Here is a 24,621-nt window from a genome sequence, read left to right on the forward strand (position 1 = left end):
CTGGGACCATGGCATGTCTTGTGCCCCAAGTGAGCAGTACATGCCTCTTGGGAGACAATCTCCTTCCTGAGGGAAGGGGCCAGAACAGCCGCTGAAAGAGGCTCTTCATTTTCTGTCACCAGGAAGGTGAACACAGGGAGTAAGATATTTACAGGCCAGGGGATCCAAGAAACTGAAAGCAGCAGAGTGGTGTTTGAGAGGGCACCAGTGGGCCTGTGAGGAAGCTGATGCAAGCCCACAGTCCTCCTTAGGGATCCGACGTGACTACTGAGAAAACCATGGATCAGGAGCTGAACAAGGAGGTAGCATCTGTGAGCAGCAAGACCTTGGGAAGAGAGGAAACCATACAGGCCACAAAACAAGCACAAACATGTTCTTCCCCTGAATCCCAGGAGTGTACAGACTTCTAGGACATCCTGCTCACTGCTCACAGCCAAGTAGATAGTGTTGCATCTGAAGTTTCTGCCCCCGCTCTCGGGAACAGGATGCATCTGAAAATAACCAGTGTTCCCTCCACCCTTACACAGTCAGCTTCCGTCAGTTGGGCTGGGATCACTGGATCACTGCTCCCCACCACTATCTCCCAAATTACTGTAAAGGAACCTCTCCTCGAGTACTACACTATGGTCTCAATTCCCCTAATCACACCATCATCCAGAACCTTATTAATGAGCTGGTGAACCACAGCATCCCTCAGCCTTCCTGTGCCCCTTACAAGTATGATGCCATGAGTGTTCTTATTGAGGCAAGTGGGAGTATTTTGTACAAAGAACATGAAGGTATGGTTGCAGAGTCCTGCACACGTAGGTGAGAATGAAAGCATAGCTCACTCTGGTTTCCCAAGAAATTGAAAAAGCATTTAAAAGAAATAAATATCAATGTTAAAGCTGAAAAAAAATCAGGTGCCTGCATGGGAGCCCTCAATAACGCCAAACACAGAGGACCTGAAGAGCGCAGAGGCCAGAGAGTGCGACCCAGCCAGAGGATGGTGAGCAGTGTGCTTGGCAGAAGTCTTGTGAGGAAGAACACAGAGGATTTGTTTTGCAGAGGAGTAGGGATCAGGAAGGCCCTGTTGAAAATCAGAGAAAACTGAATACGTAGTAAGCCAGTCATATCAAACCATCCTCAAACTGTGTGAGGGTACTGAATCTTCAGACAAGGGCAAAGATTTACCTGTGGCCTCACCACCCCGGGCAGCGGAGAGGCAGGTTTACAGAGCCATCCAGGTGGACAGCTTCCTCACTGGCCAGCAGACAGCTGGGCAAGCCACAGAGGTCAGGACCCGCAGAGGCTCAGAGGAGCAAACGGCACTGTAGATGGGGGAGGGTGAGGAGAAGAGGTGAAGTGTAGATCCACACCACCGCCAAGAGAGCAGAGGAGACCCAAGGCTCCGTCCTGGCCACCCCGCAGGTCAAAGAATCTCCTGTGTAAACTGAGGGGAAGAACTCACTAGTGGGACCCTGGCTGTGCCATAAATAGGGCTGTAATGACACTTTAACAGTACGTGTTTGCAACATCTTGGGTTTTCTTCTTTTGTATGTGTGTTCTTTTTCTCTTTTGTCATCTCTTCTTTTTTCTTCTCTACCTCTCTTTCTTATTCCCTTATTTTCCCTCTCATCTTACATCTAGCATATAGCATAGAGGAAGGAGATATATTTGTGCAAAGGAGAATAAAAGTTACCAGGTGCTTTAATCTAAGTAGTACCTTTCGGAAGGGTAGGGGAAAGCTAAAAAGGGAAAAGAAAAAACATATGAGAAAATGAAGAAATGGAAATAAAGTGTTTGTAAAGGGGGAGGGGAGGAGGGGTGAAGGGAGGGCAGGGACAAGGGGAAAAAATGAGAACCAAGACCCGTCCTGTAAAGGCACAAGATCCCAGTAATGAATGTAACTGTACTCTGTACCTAAAATGTACCAATAAACTCAATGAGGGAAAACAATAAAAAATAAAAAAATAACTAGAACCTTTCACAGGCTAGTCACCAAAATCGTCTACAGAGGATCCAGACATAGCCATCGACATCGTCACAGGTTCTGAAGCTCTCCAGCTTCTCTCAATCAACAATCACACATCTCTTCCTCTGCACTCCCTCTCCCACTCTCAAAAATATTCTCTCAACCTCCCTCCAACTCTAGCCCTCTACTCCAGCTATACAAATAATCTAATAGAGTCCAGTGCCCTGCATTTTACCTATTGGTAATTCTCTTCTCATTCTCTTCTTACTGATTTATTTCTTTTCTTTTTGTTTTCTTCCTTTTTCCTTGCACTCTCCCACCCCTCCCCAGTGTACCTGTTAGTAGCAGCGAAGTCTATATGAAGAAGTGATAAAAGGGTGAAGTGTTTAAAACACGTATCAATGTACATGACTGACATGTGGCTGGATGCACTGATACTGATATAATCCATAGGAATACCCTCCTTACAACACGGAGTCCAATCCTATTATACTAAGCTAGGATGAATAGGCAGAAAAATAACAAACAGAGACCAAAGCCAAGATCACCTCACTGAGAAGCAGACACTAACTAAAGAGCTCTCCATACTGGACACTCCCCACTGTGGGTTAACACTCCAGGTTTCCAGGTAACTTCTCCTTATCTCAAGAACACAGTTGGACCAAAGCCTTGGGATTGTCCAGGGCTGATGTTGGCAATAAGCTCTCAATTTGTCACTGCAGAAATAAAGCACTCAGACACTAAGAACTCTTGACAAGGGAAAGTTTACTTCTGCAGAGGGTGTGAACACATTCTAAGGTGAGGTAGTAAGCACACAGAGAGGCAGCTACAGGCGCCTTTTGTATCCTAACACATGAGAAGCAACTGACCTTCTCCCATTGGCTGGTTCAAAGACTCACAATCTACCTTGATTGACGCGTGTAGGTGGTATGAGGGAAGGCCCAAAGTGTTGCTGAGCAGGACTGCTAAGGAAGGTGGAGGGTTGAGGGCAGGGAACTGAATGTCCTGGGCTGTGCTCTGGGCCGAGCAGATGTGTTTTTTTATAACTATAACAACTGAAACTGTTACAAGTGGAGGAGGTCAGCCTAGAGTGAACGAGATTTTAAGAAGGAGGTGCTCCTGTTTATACACTTTCACAGAAAAGACAGGGCCAGTTTCTCACAGCTAGGATAAGCACCGCAGAAGGGGTGGCAGATCACCATGATCATGATAAGGTGAATCACAGAGGGCTCTACATGAATGGGAATGGGAGAGCAAAACTATTATATTCAGGCTTGTTTGTATCATTAGTTCAGGGACCTTAACAAATCATGAGAGGCAAGGACTGGACTCAGATGAACGAAGCCCAGGATACTACGATGGAAAGACAGCAGGAAAGCCAGTGAGAGGCAGTCAGCTGCATTCTGGAAGCCAAGTGGGAAGGAACACCAGGTAAGGTAAAGTGGATAAGCATACCTGGCCATATGGCAGGGTTGGGTGCATCCAGTGGCCTCTGGAGTGGGCTGGTGAGGATGTCTTTCCACTCCATTCCTCTCTAGGCTCTGCCTCTGAGAGCCTTGGTGTTAGAGGCTTCTTCTTTGTCAGTGATTATGCAGCCCTTCATTACAAGCTTTTAGTTTTAGGCTCACACTCAGGAACACATTGGCACAAAGATGGGCTACTGCCTCCATGTGTCTGGGGTGTGACTCAGCCCCTGCCCACATTGCTATAAATCTTTCTGTTAAACTCACAACTTTGAAAAGGGCTTGGACATGTGAAGGTGGAAGAAGATTAATCCAGGGTCTATACTAATTGGGTCTAATGAACACAGCCTTGAGTTTCCTCTTACTTCTGTCACTCAATGACCTAATAATTATAACATATGTGACAGCAAAGGTGCACAGAATATGAAGCACTTGTTTTGCCAAGCTTAAAAAATACTCAATATGAAAATGTTATTTTTCAGGGTGAGCCACACCACAGAAAACTGGGGATAAAACTCTTGTTCAGAAAGAGCATCCCATCCAGTGATTTAAACATTTTGGATGTGGGAAGGAGTGAGAGACAGGGACAGTTGGGAAGCCCATTTATGCTGGTGTCCCTTTTTGGTTTGCCAGTCCATAGACAGAGTTGTACACAGTCAAGTCTCCCACTGTAGAGTAGAGACAAAAGTTGTTAATTAAAACCCAGATTGACTATAGCTCCTTTTGCCTTCTGTGGGCAGCACGACTCACTTCTGTCAGAGTATGGTAGGGTAAATTCTTCCTGCTTCCATGTAGGCTGGACAGACAGTAGATGTCCAACACCAAAGTCTGTGAGGCAGATCACCAAAGGCAGGGTTTCTAAAGGCAAGGCCAAGAAGATCACCTGCAAATTCTTGAGAACGTCCTCACTCTCTCCATGAATACAAAAAGGGACCATGTGGTTGGATCTGGCTGTACTGTGAGTCCCACCTCCTGCAAACAGGGCTTTGTAGAGAGCTCAGGATGTACCCTTGATAATCTGAAGGGAAGGGAGGGCTGGGCTCAACCCCCATCTGGAAGCTCAAGAAGGAAAAGGTGGGTGAGGGGAGTGCAGAGTAAATGTTATGTCAGCATTTCCCAAGGGACAGATGTGGGCCTTATAGGAGACAAAGCCAGATCAGGGATGTCCTGGGGCCATCTGAGCCACCTGAAGAGCTAGAAAGGTTTTTGCAGCAGTAAGTCAGAGATAAGACTAAGTCCTGTCTCAAGCGTCCGTCCAGAATAATGAAGCTCATGCCTTCTCAAAGGAATATAGTCAAGGGACTCACTCTGAAAAGCATTCCTCAGTCCGGCCAGAGAGGTGCAACCAGGTCTACAAACCTGCCATGCCCAGGGAGCAGGGAGCAGGAAGCCAGCTGCCGGCAGGGCCAGCTGGAGTGAGACCGGCCATTTCCCTTCTAACATCTCCACTGTCCTGCACAGGGAAGATCTGAAATTCACCTGAATCTAGAAAGGAAGCAAAGCATGGAGAAACTAAGAGAAACACACTCAGGTCCTCTAATTCTGGGAAAGCCAGGAGAGGCATTAACATCTTCAACTGACATTCTTTATTACTGAATGGAGACTGAAGCACTCGTGTGGCAGTGCATTCCCCAAGGGAGAAGAGAGAAGCTACGTTCCTGACAGTTTCACCCAGTGCAAAATCTCCAATAGGGATCCTTTAAAGGGAAGTTACATTTTGTCACAGCCATGCATTCCACTTGCTACTTGTGTTAGTCATATTTCTGTTACTGACACAAAACACCTGAGATAATTAACTTACAAAGAGGAAGGATTTAATTTTGCTCACAGTTTCAGAGATTTTAGTCCATGGCAGTGTGGCCCTGCTGCTTTGGGGCTGTAGTGAGGCAGAACATCATGGCGTAGCATGTAATGAAGGAGGCTTCTTATCTCACAAAAGCATTGAAGCAAAGAGAGGGACAGGAAGGGGCCAGAGTCCCAAAATGCCCTTCCAAGAGCGCACCCCCAGTGACTTAATCTCCTCCAGCTAAGTCCCACTTTTCAAAGGTTCCACTACTTCCAAATAGCATCACAGGCTGGCAACCGAGACTTTAACACATAGGCCTTTAAGGTGCATTCCTGATCTAAAGCACAGCACTAATCAAACTATCCATGAGGGTGTCCCCCTGACACATCCTGAGCACAGATTAGTGTGTTCCCAAATCCATGCTCTACCTTCAGCCAGGATACAGAACAGCAGCCAAGCACCTGGCTGCCACCCAGACTGCATATCCAGGCTCTAGATGGCTAGTGGTGCCTCATGACTAGATGCTTGCAAATGGAACATGAACAACCATGATATGTGCAACTTCTCAGTCTGATCCTGTAGACACCAGTGTAGACTCTCTACACTGACTCATAAAGACCTTGGTGGAGGGCCGGGGATTTAGCTCAGTGGTGCCGCCACCTGCCTTTCATGTGCAAGGACCCGAGCTCGATCCCTGGTACCAAAAAAACTTTGGTGGAGGCATTTGGTCTTATACTGAGCATGAGACGGAGAATGGAGCCAATCTTATCCAGATAATACAGGGGAAATTGCCACTTGCAACGTGTGGCTTATGCAGCATAACTGAGGAAGAAATTAGAGTGTGGCTAGCTAGCTTGGCAAGTGGGTGTGACCTGTCAATCACAGAGATCCAGGACACTTGCCCTGTACCTAGGACTAATCAAAAAATGCTACCTTCAATTCTTCTGGCATAAGATAAAGAAGGCTTTTGTATGATGGACTGGATCGGACATTAGAATGGGAGATAGAAAAGACAGCAGCCATTAACCTCATGGCCCCTGTGAGCATTCTCTTTCAGAGGCCCACTCTGCAGAATGTACTCATTTCCTATCTTTAATAAATGTAAAACCTCGCTAGGTATTTTGTCTGTCTTGTTCAATTCTTTGTTCAGGACAACGAGAACTTGGAAAGACTCTCTAGAAGGACCCCCACAGAAATCCAGAGCCTGGTAACATAATTGTGACATTTTTCTTCCAATTCTCTTAACTGGTGCCTTTATCCTCTTTATGTGATTTCTAGGTGTCACAAACACAAGTACCTACCACTTTTTTCTCCCATAAAGCATCTAATAAGACATTAATGTCCTATGATCTTGCTTTAATGTCTTAATATCTTGCTTAATTAACTGATTTCTCCTGCCAACTCTACTAAATAGTCAAAATAATATTAAGTCTTCAAGGAAACTAGAATTTCAAAGCAGCCCTGAAAAGGGGTAAAACTGAGTCATTCTTCCTGGAGTCTGGTCCAGGCCTAAAAAGAAGTAACTGTGTGTCCCGCAGATGTACTTCCTATTTCAGGGCCTCAGTTTCCCTACATATCTACTTATAACACTCTGTAATGCAAGTGAAAACATCGGAGAGGTAAAAAGCATTATGTGAGTTAATATATTTAACTGCCCAACACCTATTTAAGTAATTTTCTCACTTTGGAAAATGTAGAGAAATCTTTGGGTAACTAAGAGATACAAGACTTGAATATAACCTAAATTGGATTTCTATAATAACTGCATTAGTCACTTTCTTGTCACTGGGAGAAAATATCCAACACCCACAACTTAAAGGAAGAGAGATTTATTCAGAAAGCTTCTGTCTGTGGTTGGCTTCAAGGCAAAAACAGTATGGTGGGAAGTAGTGGTGAAAAAAGGCTGCCCAACACATGGCAATCAGGAAGCAGAGAGAGAGGCAAAAGGCAGAAGCCTGGGGCCAGATACACACTTCCAGGCCAGGTCCTGCCTACAATCAGGCCCCATCTCCTAACAGCACATTCAGCCATAAACTCCTCAATGGATGTATCTACTGATGAACATTTTGCCCCCCAAAAGCCCCGGCTCTGAACACAGAAGACTTTGAGGGATATTTTGTATCTAAACCATAGCAATAATCAAAGTACACGGTCTATTAAATGCAAAAGTCCCTGAAGATGCAGGCTTGTCTAGCGGAACACTACAGAATGTTACAAATAGAGTGTTTTTACCCTAGGTAATCATTTGCTTGCTATACCTTATACCTTCCCAGTAAAATCTAGCTTCTTTGAGTTGTATCTTATCATCAGGATCCAAACAGAAAAGTGATAGTATTTTTTCAGAAATGCATTGATAATAAATGACCTCACATTAGTCTATTTCCCCAGGACTTGCCGGAAACTGGCCACTCCATAAATCATTTAATGAGTATTTATTGTGCTACACCCAAGTTCTCAGCCCTGAATCCCCTGGAGATATAAAAGAAAAAAATGTGTCTGACATCAAAGAATTTACAACCCAGCTAGGGGTAGAAGATAAATAAATACATAGGACAAGGCAACCAACAAAACAAGAAGGCTTGGACAGAAATCCTAAATTGTATGATATTGCCCTTGAGTGCTTCCAGCCTTCAAGAAGGCAATGATCAGAGAGGGCCTGTGAGCCAGATAGACTCCATGGAGAACTGAATAATAGCCAGGAACATTTTTTGTCTTTTCTCAAATAGGAAACACCTTTCTTCCTATAATCAGGCAGAAAGTGCCATATCAAGAAAGTGAAAGTTTCCTCACAAGACTACATTACTATTGATCAGGAGTTGTACCTACAAAAATGGCAGACAATTGCCTGCCTTACCAGTCCACATAGCCCACCCCTCATCTTCATTTATTGGAATAAAAAATACATAACATGAGATTTATCTTCCTAACAAATTTTAACTGTATACTATAGAACTGTTAACCCTAAGCCAATGTTGTAAAGTAGCTCTCTGGAATTTATTCATCTTTCATAACTGAAAATTATCATTCATCATACAGCTACTCCTTTATCCACTTCCCCCAACCCCGGGTTGCCAGTATTATACTTTCTGCTTCAATAACTTCAACTGCTGTAGATACCTAAGATAAGTGGATTCATGTGAGATCAGTGTTTCTATAATTGCTGTTTTCAATTTCCATAATCTCGTCATGGTTCCTCTAAGTAGTATATGATGGCATTTCTTTCTTTTTTACAGCTGAATAGTGGTTCAATGAATGAATCCACCACATTGTCCTTATCCATTTGTCTACCCATCTGTGAACTTCTGTTTCTATGCCTTGGCTATAATAAACAAAGCAGAATGAACATGGACATGCAGACGTCTCTTCAAGATCCTGATTTCAATTATCTGGGTTATATACACAAAAGTAAGATGGCTGGATCATAAAGTACTTCTTTCTCCATCTTTACTTTTTAAGGAAACTCCATATTACTTTCCATAGCATTGGAACCATTTTAAAATCTAACAAATAGTGCACAGGGTTCCACTTTCTCTACATCCTTGTCAATTTGTTTTTTGGTATTTTTTATAGTAACCATACTGAAGGGTGAGAGGTGATCTCACTGTGGTTTTCATTTACGTTTCCCCGATTATTAGTGATATTGAACTTCTTGTCAAATTTTTTCTTTATATGTATTTTTTGGAGTAAATCATTCAAATCTTTCGCCTATTTTAATTATTTTTTCCTACTGAGTTGTAGGTGTTCCTGACATATTTTGAATATTAATCTTTTGTCAAATATATGCTTTAAGAGGATTATCTTACTTTCCATATATTGCCTCTCATTCTGTTTCTTTTGCTATGCAGAAGATTTTTAGTTTGCTATAGTTTAATTTGTCTATTTTTGCCTTTGTTGCTTTTTGGTGTCATATCAAAGAAATCACTGCCAAGACCAATATTAAGATATTTCCCCTATGTTTTTTTCTTTAAGTTTTATTTTTTCAGGTGTAACATTTAAGTATTTAATTCAACTTAGTTGTTTTTTATGTATAAGATAAATATCTTATACATAACTGACATGACTAAAAAAATAGACAAGCACAAAAATAAAGTTGAAGTCTGTATTGGCTATTACTGTGGAACAAATTACCACAAAACACAAAGGCTTCCACAGCACACTCTGGTCGTTTCACAACTGCCAGGGGTCAGGTCTGGTCATGGCATAGTTGCATCCTGCACATAGACTGTTACAAGGCTGCAATTCAGGTGCTGGCCAGTGCAAGGGTCTCATCTGGAAGATCAACTAGGGAAGCAACTGCCACCTAGCCTCTCCAGGCTACTGTCTGTATTAGTCAGCTTTCCCACTGATGGAACAATGCCCAACATCCACAACGTAAAGAAGAAGTTTGTTTGGCTCACAGTTCAGGGGATTCAGTCTATGGTAAACAGGCATGAATATGATGGCAGAGGGTGTGGTGGAGCAAAGTTGCTCAACTCACAGTGTCTGGGAAGCAGAGGAAGGGGACAGTGTCAAAGAGGAATAGATGAAAGACCATTTTATATACTGTACAGGGTCATGCCTCTGTGACCCACCCAGACATTCTTCATTAGCAGAATTCATTTCCTATGGCTATAAGACTGGAAGCCCTGGGTTCTAACTGGTAGTCAGAGGGGGGGCTATTTACAACCCTAGACTCTAGGCCACATTTGCCTGCCAACGTGGCTGTATACTCATTCAAGGCCATAACATCTATTACCTTTGCCATATTCTGTTGGTTATAAGTGAAGTGTAGGAACCACTCACACTCAAGACGAGAAAATTATACAAGACTGCAAACACAAGGAAGCAGGGATTATTGACCCTGAATGTCAAATCCATTATGTTAAATGAATGAAGCTAGACTCACAAATGTACAGACCATATAAATGTATTTACATAACATTTCTGCAAAGATAAAGCCAGGGGGACATCAAATGGACCAGTATTTGGCAGAAGCTGAAACATGAGTGAACTTTGGTGGACTTCAGACAAATTCCATATCCTCATTGTTTATACAAACACAATTTTCAAAATTCTCAGAACCATAGTCTAAAAACGCAAATTGTACTTAAGCTTTAAATAATAAAACACATATATCACAGGGGAGATAAAAGAGACAGTAGAGGTCTGTACTATGTAGGGGTTCCTGTTCTGTTTCTCTACCAAGCTGGTGCTGAGCACTTACTCTGCACCAGGCATGTGAATTCCCTGGCTCTGTCATCAGCACCCAAAATGGTGCCTGCTAATGGGCCAGATGGCCAGAGTTCCCCAAGCAAAGCAAGCTCTGCAGCTGCCTCTTCCTTCTGGCCAGAAACAACAGGGTTTCATTGCTTAGCTTCCAAGTATGCTCAACAGGCGTTTGCTTACAACCCACCAGGAGACCTAAATGAGAGCTCTCCAGTGCAATTTTATCCTTCAGTTTTAAAAACAATTTTTGCAGTCCCTTTCTAGAGCCAGCATGAGACCAAGAATGCATACAATCTCAGTAATAGAAAAGCAGAGTGGCTAAGACCACATGGTCCTGAGACTTCCCTCTAAGGATTACTTTGGATTAGGCCCACCCCAATCCTATTGCCTTCCTTCCTGATCAAAAGAAAAATTCCACAAGTATATTTGGCCTATGCAAGAAAGTAGGCCTGTATTTTTGTTAGCATACAACAATTTCCACTTGAGGATCCTGTTACCAGTTTATCAAGCAAATCAGTTTGTCAAGCAAATTAAAAGTAAGTGATGGCCAGACCATCGCCATCACTCCAGCACCAGGAGAGCCTGCTTGGGCCCAGACCTTGGGCGGGCTAGCCCTGCCCTCCCCTACCAGGCCGCTGCCATTGCTCCAGTGCCAGGAAGGTAGCTGTGCGGGAGCCCCTGAACCCGCCCCCCTGCTGACAGCATGAGAAAGAATGCATACAATCTCAGTAATAGAAAAGCAGAGTGGCTAAGACCACATGGTCCTGAGACTTCCCTCTAAGGATTACTTTGGATTAGGCCCACCCCAATCCTATTGCCTTCCTTCCTGATCAAAAGAAAAATTCCACAAGTATATTTGGCCTATGCAAGAAAGTAGGCCTGTATTTTTGTTAGCATACAACAATTTCCACTTGAGGATCCTGTTACCAGTTTATCAAGCAAATCAGTTTGTCAAGCAAATTAAAAGTAAGTGATGGCCAGACCATCGCCATCACTCCAGCACCAGGAGAGCCTGCTTGGGCCCAGACCTTGGGCGGGCTAGCCCTGCCCTCCCCTACCAGGCCGCTGCCATTGCTCCAGTGCCAGGAAGGTAGCTGTGCGGGAGCCCCTGAACCCGCCCCCCTGCTGCACTCTCAGACCTCCTAATTGTGCCAGTCTTTGGACCCACTCTGCAGAGGCAGAGGTGGTCATTAAGGGTATTTTTCTGAGTTCCCAACTTTGAACATCTTTAAAAGAAAGGGCACGGGAAAGCTGTAATAGAATACTATGGAGTTTAACCATTCAGGAGATAAGGGAACTCAATCTGGGCCTTACAGCAAGAGGTAAGTCTGAGTCATGGGGTTCTGCCATCAGCTAGCTGAGATCAGGGGTCTTGAGTGCTAGATCTAAGCCACCATCCTAAATGGTAAATATACTATATTGAAAAGTTTGTTCACTGCAGACATGTTTTGGACTGCTTCTTGATTTCCATTTAATTCACATGGTTTAAGGGTGATAGACTAGTGACTCCCACAGGTGGTCAGTTTCCAAGTTGTGCTTGATCATACTGTGTTGCTGGTTGAATCAGTTGGGATAAAGGATTGTGGTTGATTTGATGAGCTGTTTTCTCTGATGTTATGAAGATGAGAATGTCTGTGGGTCATTAGAGACCCAGAAGCTAGGGCACAAGTATACCAGGAAGATTTGGGTGACAACCCAGAGATTAAACCAAGGACAGCCCAAACCAAAAAATAAAAATGAGAAAACACTTAAGCAAGACACAAAGACAGACTTCCGGTTCACTAATGGCAAAGAGTACAGCAAATGAGGATGAAAACGCTGATAGTGTGCCACCAGGACACCCTCAACTCATAGCACAGGAAGTAACAAAACAGATCAATCAGGCTCTAGAAAAATTCGAAATAGAAATAATATCCCAGATAACAATAGAGATGGTGAGCAAAATAGAAGTCATGATTCATGACTCTACAAAAGAAACTGACAAAAAAATAGATGAGCTCAGGCCCATGATAGAAGCCATGAAGGCGCAGCATAAGAAAGAAGTGGAAACAATAAATACCCAACATAGGAAAGAAATGGAATCCATAAAACAGATTTGAAAAGATATCCAGGAGATTAAAGGCGACATTGAAAGTGTATGCAACGGAATAAATGAATGCGAAGATAGACTCTCAGATATAAAAGATAAGATTGCAGTCAGTGACTGAAAAGAGAGTTCTCTTAAAAACAGTGGGGGATGATGAGAAATTGATCCAAAAACTCCTAGATGATGCAAAGAAGAACAACATAAGACTGATAGGAATCCATGAAGTAGCAGGAGAAAATACAAATGACTCAAAAAAGTCATTTACAGAATTAATGACCGGAAACTTCCCAAACAGAGGGGAAGAAATTGACATTCAGATAAGTGAGGCATATAGGACTCCAACTAGCCACAATAAAAAAAAAATCTACACCTAGACATATAATAATCAAGATCTCAGAAACCCAACAGAAAAACAAAATACTACAAGCAGTAAAAAATAAATAAATAAATAAATCACATGCAAAGGAAAGCCCATCAGAATCACAGCAGACTCTTCAACACAAACCCTTAGCTCAAGGAGAGCCTGTAGTGAGGTATTTTGAGTCCTAAAAGAAAACAACCTCCAACCTAGACTGATGTATCCTGCAAAACTCTCTTTCAAAATGCATGGGGAAATAAGATACTTCCATGACAAAGAACACCTGAGAAACTACAAGAATACCAAACCAGCGCTACAAGCAATTCTAAAGAGTATCCTAGAAAAAGACAATGAAGGTAACAACATCATGAGGCCCAACAGACCAAATCAAATAGGCAAGGCAAGAAACTAAAAGGAAAAGGCAAAAAAAGTAAAAAGAGTCAACAAAAGGACAATAACATGACGTATCAGTTTTAACCATCAGTGTCAATGGCCTCAACTCACTAATCAAGAGAAATAGACTGGCAGAATGGATTAAGAAGCAAAATCCAACAATATGTTGTATACAAGAAACACACCTAGTGCAAAAAGAAGCCCATAGACTGAAAGTGAAAGGATGGAAAACAATTCTCCATGTGACAGGAAGCCAGAAAAAAGCAGGGGTAGCAATCTTATTCGCAGACAAAGTAAACTTCAAACCAAAACTGATTAAAAGAAACAAAGAAGGCCACTACATCCCTGCAAAGGGAACAATTCCAGAGGAAGAGGTGACAATCATAAACATTTATTCATCAAATATTAATGCCCACAACTATATAAAACAAATATTAAGAAACATGAAAAACCAAATAAGCATTAATACAATTGTAGTGGGGGATCTAAATGCCCCACTTTCACAAATAGACAGATCATCTAGGCAAAAAAATCAACAATGAAATACTAGAACTGAACCAAGCTTTTGAAAACATGGACTTAATAGACATCTACAAAGTGTTCCACCCCCACAAAATCAGAATATACATTCTTTTCGGCGGCACATTGGTTATTCTCCAAGATAGATCACATACTAGCTCAAGGAACAGGTTTGAATAAATGCAAAAGAATCAAAGTTATTCCCTGCATATTATCAGATCATAGTGCAATCAAGCTGGAGATCAATACCACAAGAAACCATAGGAACTTCACAAACATGTGGGAATTGAACAACGCTCTCCTGAACAATCAATGGATCACAGAGGAAATTAAAGAAGAAATCAGACAGTTTTGAAAAATAAATGAAAATGACAATACAACATACAGGAATCTATGGAACACAATGAAAGCAGTTCTACTTGGAAAATTCACAGTACTAAATGCCCACACTAGGAAAACAGAGCGAGCTCAAATAAACAACCTAATGATGAATCTTAGACTCCTAGAAAAACAAGAGCAAGAAAAACCCAAAGCTCAAAAAAGGGGAAATTATAAAGATAAGAGCAGAAATCAATACAGTGGAAACTAAGAAAATGATACAAAAAATAAATGAATCAAAGAGTTGGTTTTTTGAAAGAATAAATAAAATTGATAAACCCTTAGATAACCTTATCAAAAAAAGGAAAGAAAAGGCTCAGGTTCATGCAATTAGGGATGAAAAAGGTGAAGTCACAACAGATCCAACAGAATCCAGAGGCTAATCAATACCTACTTTGAGAACTTGTACTCTAATAAAATGGACAACACAGAAGAAATGGACAGATTTCTAGATACTTATGAATTACCAAAGTTGAACAAAGAAGATAAAAACATTTTAAACACCCCAATTACAATCAGTGAAATAGAAAATGTAATTAAAAACTTACCAACAAAAAAAAAAAAGCCCAGGCCCGGATGGATTCACTGCTGAATTTTACAAGACATTCAGAGAAGAACTACTGCCATTACTCTTCAAACTTTTCAATGAAATTGAAAGGGAAGCTATACTTCCAAATTCATTCCTGGAAGCAAGTATCACTTTGATTCCCAAACCAGGGAAAGACACAACTAAAAAAGAGAACTATAGGCCAATCTCCTTAATGAATATAGATGCAAAAATCCTTAATAAGATACTAGCAAACAGAATACAGAGGATTATCAAGAAGATCATACATCCTGACCAAGTCGGATTTATTCCAGAGATGCAAGGATGGTTCAACATACATAAATCAATAAATGTACTACACTGTATTAACAGAGACAAGGACAAAAATCTTATGATCCTCTTGATAGATGCAGAAAAAGCATTTGACAAAATTCAACACCCATTCATGATAAAAACCCTGCAAAAATTTGGAATAGATGGTCTATATCTCAATTTAATAAAGGCTATCTATGAAAAACCAACAGCCAACAAACATCATATTAAATGTCCAAAAACTGAAAACCTTCACGTTAAAATCAGGAACAAGACAAGGATGCCCACTGTCACCACTCCTCTTCGATATAGTTCTGGAAACATTAGCCATAGCAATTAAACAAGAGAAAGAAATTAAAGCAATAAAGGTAGCAAAGGAGGAAGTTAAACTGTCATTATTTGATGATGATATGATACTCTACATTGAAGATCCAAAAAACTCTACCAAAAGACTTCTAGACTTAATTGACACTTTTAGCAGAGTAGCTGGACACAAGGTAAACACCCAAAAATCAATAGCCTTCTTGTACACAAATAACAGACTCACTGAGAGGGAAATCAGGGAAACAATTCCTTTCACAATAGCATCAAAAAAATGAAGTATCTAGGAATCAATCTAACAAAAGAAGCAAAAGACCTCTACACTGAAAACTATATCACTCTGAAAAAAGAGATAGAAGAGGATATAAGAAAATGGAAATATGGGTTTTGGAATTTGTGGACACAGATTTAGAGGATCACCATTTACAAATAAAATATTTTACATCTATAAAAAAAAGAAGAAAATGGAAAGATATAATGGCCATACTACCAAAACTGCTATACAGATTCAATACAATGCAGAACTAGAAAAGGAATCCAAAAATTCATTTGGAACCATAAGAGACCTGGAAGAGCAAAAGCCATCCTAGGCAACAAACACATGTCACTGGGTATAACAATTCCCAATTTGAAACTATACTACAAAGCCACTGTGATAAAAACAGCATGGTACTGGCAAAGAAACAGACCTGAGGATCAGTGGAACAGACTGGAAGACACAAAAACAATGCCAGATGTACTCAGCTACCTCATCTTTGACAAAGAAGCTGACCGTCCCCCCACTGGACCAAAGATAGTCTCTTTAATAAATGGTGTTGGAAAAACTGGATCGCAACCTGCCATAGATTAAAACTAGACCCTTATCTTTTACCATGTACTAAACTAAAATCCAAGTGGATTAAAGATCTAAATATTAGACGCTAAATCTGCTGGAAGATAAGTCAGGCAGAACTCTTGAGGGCATTGCCATAGAAAAAGACCTTATGAGCAAATCCTCAGTATCATGGGAACTAGCACAAAGAATCAACAACTGGGATCTCATCTTATTAAAAAGCTTCTGCACTGCAAAAGAAACCATCAACAGAACTAAGATACAACCTACAATGTGGGAAAAATTTTTTACCAGCTGCTCCTCAGACAAAGGACTACTACTAGAATATATAAAGAACTCAAAACAATCATCCGCCCCAAATATAAAGACCCAATTCAAAAATGGGCATCTGAAATCAACAGACACTTCTCAGAGAAAGAAGTAAAAGCAGCAAGTAAATATATGGAAAATGTTCCACATCACTGGTCATTCGAGAGATGCAGATGAAAACAACACTGAGATTCCACCTCACCCCACAAAGAATGGCTGCCACCAAGAAATCACACAATAACAAATGTTGGCAGGGTTGTGGGGAGAAAGGAACCCTTCTCCATTGTTGGTGGGAGTGCAGACTGGTGCAAGCACTATGGAAATCAATATGGAGATACCTCAAAGAGCTGGGACTAGAGGTTCCATTTGACCCAGACATCCCTCTGCTGGGCATCTTTCCAAAAGAATTAAAGGAATCATACCATAGTGATATATACGCACCCATGTTTATAGTGGCACAGTTTGTAATAGCTAAATCTTGGAAACAGTCCATTTGCCCATCAGTTGGAGATTGGATAAAGAAGATGTGGTTTTTCTATAAAATGGAATACTACTCAGCCATAAAGAATGAGAAATTAGATTCATGCATAGGAAAATGGATACATAATAAGGATATACTCCTAAGTGAAATAAATAAGTCACACATGTGTAAATACCAAATCGTTTCTCTGGTGTGAAAAGTTATAACACTACATAAGATCCTAATGAGGTAATTGACCATGTGAAATAGGAAGAAAAGGGCTAAAGGTGTAGGGAAAGTGCGAAGGGTAGGGGAAAGGAAATAAGGGAAAAGAAAAAAATATGACAAAATGAAAAAATGGAATTAAAGTGTTTGTAAATGTGGAGAGGAGGAGGGGGTGAAGGGAGAGCATGGACAAGGAGAAAACAATGAGAGAACCAAGACCTGCCATGTAAAGGTACAAGATCCCAATAATGAATGTAATTGTATTGTATACCTAAAATGTACCAATAAACTCAATAAAAGAAAAAAAAGTAGGTGCTAAAAATGTGACCCCAGGCTGCCATGTATTCTTGGTCCACTCATCAATCCCACTCCCATATCCTGCAATCTCCTTTGGGGCAGCGATTTTCTCCATGGCCCACAGTTCCAAGGATGTCCTGGCACATCCTATCTTGCTGATCAATATATATTGAATCAGTCAATGAATCAATATAAGACCATTCATTTCCTTTAAAATATTTTTATCAAAGAACTGAATGTATTGGATGAGTGCTCCACTCCAGTGCTGTTATGATTGAGGACACAAGGAGAAAAATTAGCTCTTGAATTATGACAAGGTGGGGTATAGGCAATCTTTAGGAATTTAAATGGCTTATTCTGTTTGTACACATAATTCTACAGATCAAGAAGCTTCCCAAAATTATTCTCATACATCCATTGTTAACCATGTGACTTGGAGGGTTATGGGAACATCCATGCAGGTAAAAGTGAATGAAAGCCCTACTTCCACACTTTTGAAGTTGAGAGCCTTCACCAAGATTTTGCAGCATTCTGGGAGCTTCTGTTGAAATGGCTGTGCAGCTGCTGGGCTTTCATACAATTTGCCTTCTTAATTCTGTGCCACATCTGCCCATCCAGATGTCTCTCTGACAGGAGCACACAGCACAACTCACACCATGACAACTTTCGTACAAAACATTGGCTAGTGCAGGAAGATTCACTAAAGAACAGGAAAGGTGTCAGTGGGGTCAGAACCCACAGTGCATTACCCCATACCCTCCAAATTGCAGTTGGGCATTCCTGCTTCTTCTCCAGGGTCCCACCCCAGGGAACACAGGGTCCCCTCTTTCTGTCACTCTCCACCCTTCTCCCCTTTCTATTTTTTTTCTTTTTGAAGTAAAGGGTGAAATTTAATAATTATCTACAGTACACTGCAAAATATGAAATTCCACAAAGAGATAAGAAATCCCCTCGGAGGACAAGCTTCATAATATTATAATTTCAAACTGTTCAAATATAGTTTATTTGTAAAAAGTGCCACAATAAAAAGCTGGCCATGGTTGTGCATGCCTGTAATCCCAGCTCTTGGGAGGGTGAGACAAGAGGACTGTCACAAGTTTGGGCTAGTAAGTTCAAGGCCATCCTGAACTACATAATGAGACTCTCAAAAAAAACAAAAGTGCTATAATCACAAAGCACATTTAAAAAAAGAATTCTTAGTAAAAAAGCAATGCATCAAACTTATACTGAATATACAGAGTACACAACAAAACTTGATGCCTCCTTTATACAATCTGCTTAAAGGTATTAGGAGCTCCATCCTAAACCTAGAAAGTGTCATCTTCAAAGGTAGTTAGCTGCTGGCACAACATTTTGACCTTCCTCTTCCTTAACTGAGAAATACTTCTCAATCAGGCACCTAAAGGACATAATATTGAATTACAACAATGCATTCCATACTTTCCTATGAAAAATTTGTACTTTAGCATTATAGTAACTGGCTGTGCATCTCAGTAGCTGCTCCTGAGGGATACAGGAAGCAATATTTGTATTTACCCACTTGGTACCATGAGCAGCAAGGTGTATGCCTGTGTGCCACAGTGTCAAGCTGGGATTTTTATTCACTTAATACTGTCTAACAAGATTTGACAGAGTTTATCTGAGCATCACAGGGGGTAAAATACACCCCACACCACTCCTTTGTTATAAAAATATACATTTTAACATAATGAAATGTGGGTGTGACTCACAATATGTAGACCCAGGGAAAGCAAAAACCCATCTGTGCATTCACATACTTGGCAGATGAACTGCAAGGTGTGCACAGGAACTCCAAAGCAACAACAGGTGAATTTTACCCATAAAATGCTCATTGCTAAATTTCTGTGCATTTAGGATTTGGTTTTTTTAAGTTTTCTTTGGATTTTTCTGATAGAGGTAGCCCAATTCAGCACAATGGCACATGAAAACCCAAATTAGTGAGTTTTGGAGTTCAAAAGTGAATCACCAGGTTACTAATGCATGGATGATGAAGATGATAATGACTTTGCCATTGGTCATGTGAGCTAAAGTTCCTGTGACAGTGAAATGGAATAAGAAACAACTGATACAGATACAGGGAATGCAGACCACTTTGATTCAGATAAAGAAGAATACAGCAAGTGGTCACACAACCAAATGGAATAATCCAATGTTAGAACTGGTCTGAAAATATAGTGAGGATCTTGGCAGGGGTAAAATCTATTAGACAGAATACCAGCACTGCCATTCACTGTTGAAAACTGTAACAGACAAGATGCTACAGGATGTGAAATACACAAAGGCTGAAATACAAGTAAAACATTCTATGCATACCAATAGCCATACTCAAAAATGTATTTATCATGACACCTCAGTAGCTGAACTAAAAGCATTCATAGGTCTGCTGTACTTAGCAGGGGTTTCTCATGGTAATCACAAGACTTATAGAAAATTAATGGGTCAAAATATGGCATAAAAATTTATTCCCTTGCAGATGCAAAGACATTATGCCTTTAGTTTAGATGTATGCTAGAACTCGGCCATCAGGTCCTTCTTCATACAGTTATAAACCAAATGATGTTGTGAGCAGACTTGTTGCTCCCATATCCCAAACTAATCAGAACGTGATATTCAACAATCCAATTGGTTTACCAGTTTTCAATTGATGTTACATTTGCTAACACAGCACAAGTTGACCAGCATAGGAAATATACCCAGAAAGAAAGTAGAAATTTCAAATAAAGTGTTGCAATTTTAAAACAGAAAATTTTATAGTACTATCTTTGATTTCAGAAAGATTTACAATGACTTCAAATATGGAAAAGGAAAACAAACTGGTACTGCTGATGTCAACATTGCACCGTGATGAAAATATTGATAGGGAAATCTCAACAAGACGGAAGCCTGAGATAGAAACTTTCTACAATAAAACTAAAGGTGGAGTAGATGCAACTATGATGTCTCTCAAAACACAAAGTGTTGAGCCAGGTGTGGCGGTGCATGCCTGTAATCCCAGCACTCAGGAGGTTGAGGCAGGAGGATTGCTATGAGTTTTAGACCAGCCTGAGCTACACCGTGAGTTCCAGGTCAGTCTTGACTACTCTGTGAGACTCTATGTAAAACCAAAACAAAACAAAAAAACACAAAGTGTTGGACAATGGTGGTGTTTTACTCAACCCTAAACATGTGTGACATAAATAGTTTGACAGTTTACAAAGAAAATAACAAGTACAAAATAACATAGAGAAAATTTCTTAGAGGATTGGGACTGGAACTCCTAAGAGACCATTTACAGCTGAGGAAAAACAAAACATTTCTGCCAAGGGAACTACACAAAACAAGTTGTGGAGCCCACTTGATGAAGTGACAGCTGAACAAGCAGGTGCAGCACCACAAAGAACTAACAACAACAGGAAAACCAAAAAGATGTCAACTGTGACTCTAAGGAAGGATGGGAAGGGCTGGGGATTTAGCTTAGTGGTTCTGCTGCCTACCTTGAAAGCGCAAGTCCTGAGTTCAATCCCTGGTACAAAAAATAAAAAGGACAGGAAGCTGGGGATTTAGTTCCGTGGCAATGTGGCTTGTAAACACAAGATCCTGAGTTCAATCCCCAGGACTGGGGGAAAACAAGAGAAAGAAAATAGAAAAGAAAGGATGGGAAAACAAAACATGCATGCTATCATTGTAAGTGATACTTGTGTATGGAGCATGAAGTTTTCATGAGTGAAGACTGCCTTGGGTGTGACAGTTGAAGCAAAGATCATTTCTGTGGTAGGTTTTTGTTTGTATTTACATAGTAGTTAGCATATTTCTGATATTATCTTTTAGATTTTGTAAGCAAGTAAACAGCTAATGTGAAAATATTGATGCCTATTCTAAATACTCATTACATATTTGATATTTTATTTTATTGATATATTAATTTCCTGCTATGTGCACAATGTACAAAATACAAAGAAGCTCCCGACAAAATAGGAAGAGAAAAGAGGTGACAAGAACAGCCTACCATATAGGAAAGGAAAGCTAAGCACATGTGCTGAAAGTGTAAGCAAGATGTGTACATGGAACATGCAATTATCACATATAAGACTGCCTTGAAAGTGACAGTTGAAGGAAAGGTTAGTTTTGCTATACAGTTCTATTGGTATTTTCATTGTAGTTCATATAGGAATTTACTTCTAATGTTATCTTTTAGGTTTTGTAAGCAAGTGCACAGCTAATGTGAAAATGCTTATTCTAAAAGCACAGTACATATTACAAATGTACTTTATTGATATTTTATAGTTTTGTTAACTATACATTGTGTAATATAAGAACCTCCTGACAAAACTACATGACAAGCAAGATATGAAATATATACTACAAAAAGGCCAAGAAAACAAAACACATGTACTGTCAGTGTAGGCGATATGTGTGTATGGAATGTGCTATTGTCATGTGTGAAGACTGCCTTAAGTAAAGATTTCTTTGATAGAGTATTGTTTTTCAGTTGTTGTTGCTGTTGTTTTGTTTTTTGGGGTTTTTTGGTACCAAGGATCAAACTCAGGACCTTGTACTTGCAAGACAGGTGGCGGAACCACTGAGCTAAATCCCCCGGCCCTGGTATTTCATATAGATTTATTGGTAGTTCATATAGGAGTTTACTTCTGTTGATATTTTTTAGACTTTGTACACCAAAAAATAATTTATGTTGAAAGTTTGTTGCTTTTTTATGAACACTCAGTAAATATTAAAATTTCAATATTTTATTTCTTTGATATTTTTTCCTGTTAAGTACTAATTGTTTAATATGATAAAACAAAAAATTAAAATTGAGAATTCATCAATCAAAATATTATAAATAATAAACATGAGTATTATACACCCAAGTCTCTGTGCCTTTATGAGAAAACTGGCATTATGCCCTTAATGAAGCCTTGTACATACCCTCATTTTCATGGTTCTGTAGAGCTTCAATTTTGTCAAAGCTCCCACATTCTTCGACCATTACACTAAATTTCTCAGCCAAATCTTTCTTGTTGTCTCATTCAGAGTAGCTCAAACCCTTTTTGTGACCTGAGACTCTCTACCACCCAAGCCTATAGAGTCTCGCTCCCTTCCTCAGTGGTTTGTTAAAAATCTTTCCCAATCAAAGATAGCTCCTCCTTGGGGTGAAAGTTTAAGTAACCACTGGTCCTACACTCAGACCAGGCACAGCAAGAACCAAGGGGCCCCACTGGTTCAGTACATCACCTCCCTCCTCTTCAGCAATGCCATCAACAGTACAAGGCACAGCACATTCCCTGCCTTAAATTTCATTATGTATTCAAATAGTTGGACCTAATCCTTTAGGTCCCTTTAGCTCCTTTAGGACCTTTAGGTCCTTAATCCTTTAGGATTAGGGAGGACCAGGGATTTTTCCCTAGTATAGGATCCATTCAGACCCCACACTTGTTATGTACATTTTCTGCTTTTATGTGTCTCTCAGGATCTGTATGTGCCATTATTACTTTCCAACACAGGGTCCCAGAGTCTTCCTCTCCCTTCAGGGTGTCAGAACCCCAAACTTGAAAAGCCACCCACTTGACTTATGTGGTATACTACTGCTCTGACCTTCTGAGACCTCTTGGCAGTCTTCTCGGGATTCTGGTAGTGGAGTTAACCTGAGGCTGCTGAAGAAGTATGAGGAACTTCCAGAGGGCTCAGCTGAGAAGATGTCTGTCCTAGGTAAGGTGGGCAGAGCTGAAGACCCTGCCAACGAGAAAGTAGCCCTGTGATCTGGGAGACCCAGATGGCTGTTCCACAGACAATGGAGCTCCTCCAGACCTATGTGTGCCTTGCAGGTGCTTTATTTCTGTTGGTCAGAAGAATCATCCTAATAAGACAGACTGGATCAAGACACTTTGCTGCCATCTTCTGGAAATTTATAATAAATAAACTAAGGAACGCTTAGGTGGGAGCACACCAGAATGGGACCTGCCCTTGTCCCAAAGGACAGGTCCCAGTGGAGACATCAGGAGGACCCCTGCCCACAGGCAGCATCTGAGCATCAGCACAGCAAAGCCCTGCATATCCTATCCCCGCACCACGTGGCCAGCCCCTTGCTGAGTCCAGGAATAATTGCATAAAGGCAGGATCTCTCCATTTGCTCAGGCTTTGCAACAAAATAGCCCAGAAAAATTCTTAAACTAAGGCAAAAAAAGAAAATGCACTGCTACAGTACCCAAGAATAAGTCAGACTGAGGTCCATGAGCTACTTCTCTTATTTTCTGTATTCTGATCCTTTGCTGATCCTGGAGAGACTGCTCATCTCAGAGAAGGCCAAGTCCTACAGATAGCAAACTGCTTGCCTGAGAGCTAGCTTTTCTGATGCACCACCAGTTCAGGACTTCTCTCTTTTCTGAACAGCCTTGCGCCCCTCTCCTCCTTCCTGTGGTTTTCTTCCTTTCCCACTAGTCTCCAGTTAGGCTGTGTGTACATCTGTCTCCCCAGCTCTCTCTTAAGTACCTCCAGGGACATAATGTCTTGTGCCTGGCCTGAATCTATAACAACGAGATCAGCTCAGTTCCAACCCCATGGCTGTTCACAACTTCCCTCCGAGCCAAACTGGATGGAATGATGCAGTCTTTGACCTCAAGACCAAGGAGCAAACATTGTCTTGGATATCAAGAAGGAATGAAGGCACAAGAGAAAAGGCAACCAGGATGCCCCTGAACCAGGTCTTGGGAATTACACATAGGTGCTGTGAGCACCATCGATTCATCACTGTTTGGTTAGAAGAAAAAAAAAAATCATGTTTTCAGAGCAGGTGTGCTTAATGTGGCTAACAGCACATTTCCTCAGCAGTGAATGTGAATGTCTACGAGCTTAGACACTTTCTAACTTGCCACTGTTGCATTGTCCCTAATACCTGAAATCCACTCGGATACTTTATCTGTATAGCCACTACTGCAATCTTAGGGTTTATGACCCTACAAGTATTTTGGAGTCTAAGAAAATAATGCCTTTACATTACAGCATGTGGATTTTTTTTTATCATTCTTTCTAAGTGTATTTTATCATTATTGTTATCCATTTTCCCTGGATGCGCCAGTGATGAGGTTGAGGAAGGATACGGGAAAATACCAGGGACTTGTTCTCATGTCAGCCTTGCTTTACAAGACAGTTTCTCCAGGAACCACGAGTGAGGCTCAACCC

The 24,621-nt window shown here is 40.9% G+C and overlaps 1 long non-coding RNA gene across 1 annotated transcript in view; it reads right to left on the reverse strand.

Moving 5' to 3' along the window:
- LOC104867805 overlaps window positions 1-24,621 on the reverse strand; it is a 102,964-nt gene that overhangs the window by 68,066 nt on the left and 10,277 nt on the right. Inside the window, exon 2 of the long non-coding RNA XR_781860.2 lies at window positions 23,038-23,175. This is a non-coding gene — a long non-coding RNA (uncharacterized LOC104867805). The remainder of the gene's footprint in view (window positions 1-23,037; window positions 23,176-24,621) is intronic.

Source organism: Fukomys damarensis, unplaced genomic scaffold (assembly GCF_012274545.1).
Source record: "Fukomys damarensis isolate Sample0158 unplaced genomic scaffold, DMR_v1.0_HiC HiC_scaffold_29, whole genome shotgun sequence".
Lineage (NCBI taxonomy): Eukaryota > Metazoa > Chordata > Mammalia > Rodentia > Bathyergidae > Fukomys > Fukomys damarensis.